The 10064-nt window shown below is 44.4% G+C and overlaps 1 long non-coding RNA gene across 1 annotated transcript; it reads right to left on the reverse strand.

The window, feature by feature from the left end:
- Positions 1-2073: 2073 nt before the first annotated feature.
- Positions 2074-9634, reverse strand: LOC143833614 (uncharacterized). The gene is made up of 4 exons (XR_013229672.1): positions 9427-9634; positions 6764-6913; positions 4527-4676; positions 2074-2398 (listed from the first exon to the last, which is right to left on the reverse strand). It is a non-coding gene; the product is annotated as an uncharacterized LOC143833614 (long non-coding RNA).
- Between the last annotated feature and the right edge of the window lie 430 nt (positions 9635-10064).

The following is a 10064-nucleotide window of genomic DNA, read 5'->3' on the forward strand; positions in this document are numbered from 1 at the left end:
TGCTCCGACTGGCCAGAGCCATTAGCTTTATATTAAAGGCACAGACTAGACCAGGGTTTCATGAAACCCTGGGTTTCTTGACTGCTCTGAAAGGGTTTCCTGAATGGGTGAGTGTAAGTGGATTTTTAATATATTTTTAAAATATATTTTTTAAACATTTATTCGGTGATATCATCATACATGATCATGTCGACCCACCCATCCCTCCCAAAATGGCCAATGATGGGCCTGGAGGGGGGGGGGAGTGGGAAGGAGAGGCACCCCAGGTGGGCGTGTCCAGAACTATGCTTCCCCAACTATATTCTGTACGATCATACCACCTCTGGGGTTTCTCAAAGCCTGAAGAATGTTTCGGGGGTTCCTCAATGGTTAAAAAGTCAAGAAAGGCTGGACTAGACAGTTCTGGTTTGCATCCTTCCGCTGGACTTCGGCCCTGCAGCACTCTGTCCAGTTGCACATTCTGTTTGGCTGGAGAGGCTGAGTAGTCAAACCGTCTTAAGCGAAAGCCTGGCTTTTGTGAGCAAGCCCCTCTCTAGGCTTGCGCACTTTGGGCTTGAATGGCCACCGAAGCCCGGCAAAGCGCCCAAGCCTACGGCCGTTTCCTTTGAGCATGTTGTAGGAGGCCCCTGAACCATTCTGAATAGGGAAGGCTCAGTAATGGAATGGTTGCAAATGGTCACTTCTGAGCAGGCAGCGAAAGGTCATTTTGGTTGGGAGAGTTAGGACATTTAGTGGCGGGAGCTGTGCGCTTTTCGCTTTAGGGCCAGGAAGGCCAGAGGGAATGTAGCCTGTAGCTTAGGGGAGGGTGCCAATTCAGGACATAGTATCTCTAAATTTAAAAAAAAGATCAGGTAGGCAGTGGTGGGTAAGACTTCTGCTCAAGACTCATGTTCGCTTCTGCTCATCGAAGTAACCCAGGCAGACTAACAGACCAGTGGTCTGACGGTATCAGGCAGCTTTATATCTGTAGCGTAAAGTCCCAGAAGCTGAGTAGAAATAGGATCTAGATCAGGGGTAGTCAACCTGTGGTCCTCCAGATGTCCATGGACTACAATTCCCATGAGCCCCTGGCAGCATGAGCAGGGGCTCATTGGAATTGTAGTCCATGGACATCTGGAGGACCACAGGTTGACTACCCCTGATCTAGAGCACAGCAGAGCTAAAAAATCACTTGGGGTGTGTGTGTGTGCATGTGTGTGTGTGTGTGTGTGTGTGGGAAAGCTGAAGAAAATAGCACAGAAAGTAAACCAGGAGGGTATAGGGTTACATTAGTACTTTAGGGGCCTGTGCATTGGTTACTGAACTTAGGTGAGATCCATAAAATTTGTCAGAACAAAGCATGGTGAGCAGCTATAAAACTGGGTAATATTCTTGCTGGAAACAGTGGAGTTTATTCATACTAGCCAGGCACTTTACAGGGAAATGATGGCACAAGCAGCGGTCTACAAATATGAATAAATAAATAAGGTCTGGTCTTTAGAGGGGGACTGAGACTGTCTCCTGCCTTTGGTCCTATTTGCAGAGATTATGCTGCCTCCAACAACCTGGGGGCGCTATTGCATTCGCCTCTTTCGCTCCAGTGGCATTCTATCAGAACAATGTACAGTACAGCTGGGACAAAAAATCAAAATTGCAGCAATGGTCAAGCAAAGAAGAGGATTTTAAAAGTGCAGCATGCTACGGGGCCAGCTTCTTTGTGACTTCTTGTCCAAGTGAAAAAGAAGACAATGGGTGTGTCAGCAGGAGGCATATGTTTATCTAAATGCCCACCTGCAATATTTGTGCTTATATATGTACATTGAAGAGCCTCTTGTGGCACAGAGTGGTAAGGCAGCAGAAATGTTGTCTGAAAACTCTGCCCATGAGGCTGGGAGTTCAATCCCAGCAGCCAGCTCAAGGTTGACTCAGCCTTCCATCCTTCCGAGGTCGGTAAAATGAGTACCCAGCTTGCTGGGGGGTAAACGGTAATGACTGGGGAAGGCACTGGCAAACCACCCCGTATTGAGTCTGCCATGAAAACGCTAGAGGGCATCACCCCAAGGGTCAGACATGAGTCAGTGCTTGCACAGGGGATACCTTTACCTTTATCTTTATATATACATTACAAATTTATAACTATAAATTACGTTGTCTAAGACTTACGTTCAGCAGTATATCATTTACTTGTAGTCCAAGAGCTGAAAGCCAAAAGAATAACCTGTAATTACGGCTGCTAAAAGAAGCAGTGCAAGATCAAAAATCATGATGGCAGCTGAGCCATAGGATCGCCAAGAGTTGGACTTGACTGAACGGCTAACATCACCCTCATGGCTGCTATAGAAGGATGTTTCAAGTTGTCTTCTTCAAAGTTGCTTATTCCTTCAAATATAGAATTTGCTTCTTTCTCAGGAAGAGAAACCTGAAAAAATTAAAATGCTAGTAAACTTTCTTTTAAACTACTAAGGAAATGCAGTCATTCCTTTGTTTAGGATATCATCATAATGTATACAAAGCCATGACCTAATCAATGGCATGCCACCGGCATGCTGAAGGACATCTCAAGGTCACTGAAAGAAATAAGTCGGGAAGGCTAGATCATTGCCAATAAAATTAAGGGCTAAAGGGACCAGTTTCTCTATAAAAGGCTCACCCTATGCGAGGTTCACAGCTGTGAAACCACTGCTGAGTCATGAACAGAATCCCAGACTGCATAGGACCCATCGAGACACTCTCTGAAGCAAGACACTATTAATACCACAATTGATATAATAGTAGGAAGATGGTCTTTTCAACAGCAAAAAAGTGAAAACTGCTAGAACTGGAGTACAAGTGGCACCTCTAAAGGCTTCCTATTCAACTGACTGCAATGTTCTGTGTTCCTGCTTCTCAAGGAATACCTGGTCTTACCACCTGAGGCGTCACAGTAGAGGGTGATATATAATCTGAATGAATGAATCAATCAATAAAACATACAAAAAGACAGCACATAAAATCAACACAAAATGGCGGATATGGAATTGCCATCGGAGAAATGTGTTAATTTGTACGTTCCACCTGGAACTTCCCTCACCTAGATGGCCCAAGCTAGCCTGATCTTGTCAGATCTGGTAAGCTAAACAGGGTTGGCCCAGGTAAGTATTTGGTAAGGTGGCCAACTACAGGTTCAGAGATACCTGGGGATTTGAAGGTGGAGCCTTGGAGAGTGGGGTTTATGGAAGGGAGGGACCTGGGCAGGGTAGAAGGCCAAGCAGTCCACCTCCCAAAGCAGCCATTTTTTCCAGGAGAAGTGGAATAAATGTTTTAAATAAATGTTACCAATAAATAAGTGATTTATGCAGTCTGGATATCAATTGTAATTCCGAGAGAGCTCCAGGCCCCACCTGGATGCTGGTGGCAACCCTGGTATTGGGATAAGAGATCAGTAAGGAAGTCCAGGTTTGCTACTCAGAAGCAGGAAAGGCAAAGCACCTCTGAGACCATGTCCACACTGGAGGATTCATGCTGGGCTGCAGGCTGGAGTCTGAGTCAGGGCAGCCTGCCCTGCCTCTTCCCGCTCCCACACGGGGGAGCATTTGGCCCCGGATTTGTGCTCCCGCATGGTAGCCAGATCAGTGAAGTTTGCAGTGTGGAAATGGTCTGAATGTCTCATGCTTTGAAAACCTGACAGGGTCACCAGAAGTCAACTGTGACTTGAGGGCACTTCCCACCACCATCCCCTAAAATGTTTAAGCTGAAAAGCCTGAGGGCAATTCACACAATTGCTGCATTTGAAATGTCCCTTAGAGACTTTGTGTTGAATCATCCTGCCATCTTTTGTATGTGTTCTCTATAGCTGAATCATAATTCAGGCTCTCGTTTTGGAAGGATCCTTCTTGCAGAGGGAAGTTAATGATAATCGGTCGTGTCTGACCCTAGGTGATTCTATAGGAAAGTTTTCTCCATGTGTCTTTGTCAAAGACCACTTCTTTTAGTTGATTTATGGTCATCCCTGTATTGGCTTTGATTGTGCCGAGCCAGTGGACCCTTTGGTGATCACGTTTCTTTTGCCGCTGATCATGCCAAGCATTAATGATTTTTCTAGCAAGTTCGATTGCATGATGTGTCCAAAGTAAGTGAGCTTTAGCCGTAATATCTTGCTTTCCAATGACATAGTTGGTTTGCTCCTCTCTAAAACTATCTTGTTGGTAACTTTGGCTGTCCATGTTATTCGCAGCATTCATCTAGAAAATGTGAATTGTTGTTGTTGTTAGCTGCGAAGTCGTGTCCGACCCATCGTGACCCCATGGACAATGATCCTCTAGGCCTTCCTGTCCTCTACCATTCCCTGGAGTCCATTTAAGTTCGCACCTACTGCTTCAGTGATTCCATCCAGCCACCTCATTTTCTGTCGTCCCCTTCTTCTTCTGCCCTCAGTCACTCCCAGCATTAGGCTCTTCTCCAGGGAGTCCTTCCATCTCATGAGGTAGCCAAAGTATTTGAGTTTCATCTATACCTATATTCAGGATAGAAAATGCGACTAGCAAATACCAAATAGGCGACTGACTCACCAGAATAATCGGGGGAAGTACAGTGCAATCTGTTACAGCCAGTTCTGCAACATAACCTATCCTCTGGGCAATCCGAGTGCACACTACATGTATCCATGCATAGACCCAGCAATGGAAATGCAGGATTAATTACTGGGCACTGGGGGGTGCCTATAAAGGGAGAAGGCAGAGAATGAGCACATTAAAAAAGATCCTGACACTGGAGCTACTCCTAGTTATCATTCCCAATGTGACTGCAGAGGCCTTTGCAGCAGCAATGGGGAAATCACAAGACACTCCTTGCTGATTTCTGTGCCTAAACCCCCTCCCTCCCACCGTCCTTAGGACTTTTAACAAACAGAAATAGTGATGGACAAATTACTATAGCATTATGACGCTCTATTGCAGGAATGTACTAAAGAAGTCCGTCTGGTCTCGACCAGGGCCAGAGCATTCTCTGTTCTGGCCCCTACCTGGTGGAACAAGCTCCCAGAAGAGATCAGGGCCCTGACGGAGCTTAAACAGTTCCGCAGGGCCTGCAAAAAGGAGCTCCTCCACCAGGCATTTGGCTGAGACCAGACGTAATCAACAGCGACCAAGGGCCCCTGCTCCCCCCCCCCCTCAGAATTCAATAAATAAACCACCCCCCTCAGAATCCCATCAATAAGCCCTGGACCTGTTTGTAGTACTATATTGTTATACCGTTATATTGTGCTGTTATTTTGGTTACAATTATTAGTTATCAGTTATACATGTTACAGACTGTTTTATGTATTGTTCTCTGTTATGATGTAAACCGCCCTGAGCCTCCGGGGAGGGCGGTATATAAGTATGATAAATAAATAAATAAATAAATAAATAAATAAATAAATAAATAAATAAATAAATAAATAAATAAATAAATAAATTTCCCAGATTTCTTATCCTGGCTTTCTGTATGGGAAAATAATATGGAAGATATTGTTACGAGGAGTAAATGACAGACTTTTGTCCTTTCTCATATCACATAGATCTGGTCTCTCGATTTTGTATGGGTCTAGAACAGTGGTTCTCAGCCTGGGGATTGGGACCCCTTTGGGGGGGTCGAATGACCCTTTCACAGGGGTCACAGCAGGGCAAGCAGCTTGTCCAGGGGAGGCGCCACCCACACAACAGCCTTGTGGGGTAGAGATAGAGAATTTGTCTGTCTGGAGCAGCATAAAAGAGCGAGATCAGCATGGTGGGACAAGAGGCAGAACTGAACTGAGAAACCCCGGGGTAAAAAAAACAATTTATGAACAATGGATCTTCACACCATTGGTCAGTTTCGATTTAATTTCTGTGAAAGAACACTTTCATAATTTCATGGCTGGGGGTCACCACAACAGGAGAAACTGTATTAAAGGGTTGCGGCATTAGGAAGGTCGAGAACCACTGGTCTAGAAGCAGGCCTTGCTTTTAGCTATCTTGCTCAAACGCAACTGTAGGCAGGGAGTATGTTTTGGCGGCCAACTGACAATGAAGAATATGTGACCACCTTATCTTTGTGGGGGCAACCAGTCCAGTCCCAGAAGAGATGGCTTCCAGGCACCACGAGCAACTGTATGACTTTAACTGTATGACTTTAACTGGATGCAATCAGGCTATCGCTTGTATTGCTTAGAATCAGAATACTTTTGAATTGAATTGGACTATGAAATGGCATGTTGCCTTTCAATATTTTGAGAAACAAACAAGTTGGCCAGATATTAATAATTGGAGTAGTCCCCAAACTGGTACATTGCGAGCAGACAAAATATCTCATCACAATTATAGTTATAGCTTCTTTTATATTAACCTGATTAGAGCTCATCAGATCTTTCTACTTGTATCTTGTTAAGGGATCAGCCACATTCAGTGATGGAAGCCTCTCAAAAGCACATTTATCATGTTAGTGTTAATATTACTGGAACCATAATGTGAGAAATGGGCAGTACCGATCTATGAGTCATGGGTAAAAACAAGGCATGCACGATCTCTCACTGAAACCATTTTAGGGGGGATAGGTACTGGAGCTGGAATTGCTAACGCTATAAGTGTAGAGGCTTTAGAAAATAAGATCGCTTCATTAGGTCAGCATATAAAAGCAATGAGTTAAAGTACTGAAAAACAAGTATTGCAAGAAGCAAGTGTATTACATCAAAGTATAGAAGTAATAATAGATTATTTTTAATCTGACTTTATATTTAATCAATGCAACCAGCTGCGACTAGAAAATCCCAAATAGGCGACCGACTCACCAGAAGGTCCAGGGGAAGTACAGTGCAATCTGTCGCAGCCAGTTCTGCAGCATAATTTATCATCTGGGCAATCCGAGTGCACACTACATGTATCCATGCATAGACCCAGCAATGGAAATGCAGGATTATGTGCTGGGCAGGGGCCGGTGCCTATAAAGGGAGAAGGCAGAGAATGTCCGCATTAAAAAAGATCCTGACACTGGGACTGCTTCTCATTATCAGTACTAATGTGACTGCAGAGGCCTTTGCACCAGCAATGGGGAAATAACAGGACGCTCCTTGCTGCTTAGGGCTTTTGACAAACGGAAACAGTGATAGACAGATCACTATAGCGTTGTTGTTGTTAGGTGCAAAGTCGTGTTTGACCCATCGCGACCCCATGGACAATGATCCTCCAGGCCTTCCTGTCCTCTACCATTCCCCGGAGTCCATTTAAGTTCCCACTGACTGCTTCAGTGACTCCATCCAGCCACCTCATTCTCTGTCGTCCCCTTCTTCTTTTGCCCTCGATCGCTCCCAGCATTAGGCTCTTCTCCAGGGAGTCCTTCCTCCTCATGAGGTGGCCAAAGTATTTGAGCTTCTGGTTAATTGGCAGGACATATCCTTGATTTAATGTTCCCTGCTGTCTAGGAAAACTGAGGATGATGCAGATATTAAATGTCTCGGGGGGTCAGAGCTGAAGATAGTTAAATTGGCCATTTCTACAGACCCCCAAGAGTATCCTAACAGCCCTTGAGATGTTTCCTCACTGGCGCTCCTGTGGAACTTCTGTCTGAGATTCTTAGTCTGGAGTTCTTAGTCTGAGAAAGAGGAAGACTCGAAAGCTCACGCCTTGAATAAATCTTTGTTGCTCTTAATGTACTACTGGACTCTGATTTTATTGTGCTACTTCAGACCAACATGGCTACCCATTTGAATCTGTCTGAGAGTTGACATGGATGTTGACATGGCCACACTAGAGGCTCCTTTCTCTTGCAGGCTTCCTCAACCAGGATTTTGTGAAACCCTCGGGTTTCTTGACAGCCCTGGAAGGGTTTCCCAGATGGGTGGGAGTTTATATCTATATCTATATCTATATCTATATCTATATCTATATCTATATCTATATCTATATCTATATCTATATCTATATCTATATCTATATCTATATCTATATCTATATGCTTAGGGCTAATCCTGCGTTGAGCAGGGGGTTGGACTAGATGGCCTGTATGGCCCCTTCCAACTCTATGATTCTATGATTCTATGATTCTATGATTCTATGATTCTATGATTCTATGATTCTATATCTATATCTATATCTATATCTATATCTATATCTATATCTATATCTATATCTATATCTATATCTATATCTATATCTATATCTATATATCTATATATCTATATATCTATATCTATATTGTTAAATGTTTATTGGATGATATGACCATATATGACCATAAGGTCATATAAGCCTACCCACATCTCCCAAAAGGCCAATGACAGTCCTGGAGGAGGTGAGAAGAGGAAGTGCCCCAGGTGGGCGTGTCCACAGGTTACCAATCATATTCTGCGTGATCGGGATACTTTGGGGTTTTTTTTGAAGCCTGAAGAATGTTTCAGTGGTTTCTCAATGTAAAAAAGCTGAGAAAGGATGCTCTATTGGGAGCCCGTTTGGTTGCCTGGTTCACTGGGAAGCTGAGAACACCACAGGAGAGAACGAGATGATGCTTGAATGCAAGGAAAGGAAGACTCGTCATTCCAACCCAATGTTTTCTCGCCAGTATTTGTTTCAAGAACTGTTCCTCTGTAAAATTCTTGTGGCAGAAATCACACAAGTATACTGGTAAAAAGCCCAGGAGACCCAGTCTTCCTGAAACAGAGGAACCCTTCATCCCAAAACAAAAAGACAAGTAAACGATACTTCTTGCATTGAATAGTGAAGCCGACAGATGATCTCTTTGAGGAAGCAGTTAACAGAATGGGCTCAAAAACATAAAAACAAAATATAGTAAGAGCAGTAGATCAGATGAAGTACTTTCGCTGGTTCAATTATAGCATTGCCCACAGGCCCTGTCCTCTTTTGTTGCTGTTGTTGTTAGGTGCGAAGTCATGTCCGACCCTCGCGACCCCGTGGATCTGTCCTCTTAATAGAGGCTTAATAGGATGCTTAATAGGACGAAGAGTGCTTGCACTCGAAATCTCACGCCCTGAATAAATATTTGTTGTTCTTAAAGGTGCTACTGGACTCCGATTTTAATAGGATGCTATTAGCCATTTTTTTATACGCACCTAGTGGCAACTCTCGTAATTTGGTCTCAATGGTCTTCTCCAGCTTAGTGTCATGGTTAAGAGCAGCAGCCTCTAATCTGGAGAACCGGGATTGATTCCCCACTCCTCCTCCACACACAGCCAGCTGGATGACCTTGAGCCAGTCACAGTTTTCTCAACCCTCTCTCAGCCTTACCTACCTCACAGGGTGTCTGTTGTGAGGAGAGGAAGGGTAGGCAACTGTAAGTCGCTTTGAGACTGGTTGATTCAGGGTACACACGCAAAAAAAAAAAAAAACCCTCTTCTTCGAATGTCCATGTCCAGGTCAAAGATACAGCCTGCTCTTGGGCCCTGGACCTGGACCATTGTCCCAAAGTCTGGTCCTAACAAAACCACAGGACTGTACTCACCATCAGCTAAAGACAGCTCAAGGCAAAGGCTGAGAACCCCCAGAAGGAGGACAAAGCCCCACAGATGCATTGCACAGCCAGCCAGGAGGAGCAAGGATGTCACAGCCCACACAAGCTGCAATTTAGAGCAGCTTGGGGTTGGAAGAGGGAGAGCCTGGGGCAGGGCTACTCCGTACTCAGACCGTCTGGCTGGCCAAAAGGGCAGATGCTGTTCTTTCCTAGAGCAACCAAATGTGCTTTTCAGTGGGACTGTGACTATTTTACATGGGACGGCATGTCCAGTCTGGACAACTGTGTGGAGGAGTGGAAAGTAGAGTATATTAGGCAGGTTAATCTGAGGGACAGTGTGTCACGATCCAAGGCTACTCTATCGTAGGAGTAAAGACTCACAGTTGACATTCTTCATAGAAAAGAGTTCAAATTAGGGTATATCTGGAAGCAATATGATAGAAGTCTATTGCTAAGAACAACTGGCTCAACCAGTTTTAGGGTACATATAGACACCCCCTTCCCCCTCCAATGCATTATGTCCCTGCCATTTGCTAATCCAATGGCAGAAGGGCTTTTATCTTCAAAGGACAGTTAGAACAAAACAAAATCTACATTTTTTAAACACAGTGGCTAAAAGGCGGTCAGAA

The sequence above is a fragment of the Paroedura picta genome, chromosome 1, assembly GCF_049243985.1.
Source record: "Paroedura picta isolate Pp20150507F chromosome 1, Ppicta_v3.0, whole genome shotgun sequence".
Taxonomy (NCBI): domain Eukaryota; kingdom Metazoa; phylum Chordata; class Lepidosauria; order Squamata; family Gekkonidae; genus Paroedura; species Paroedura picta.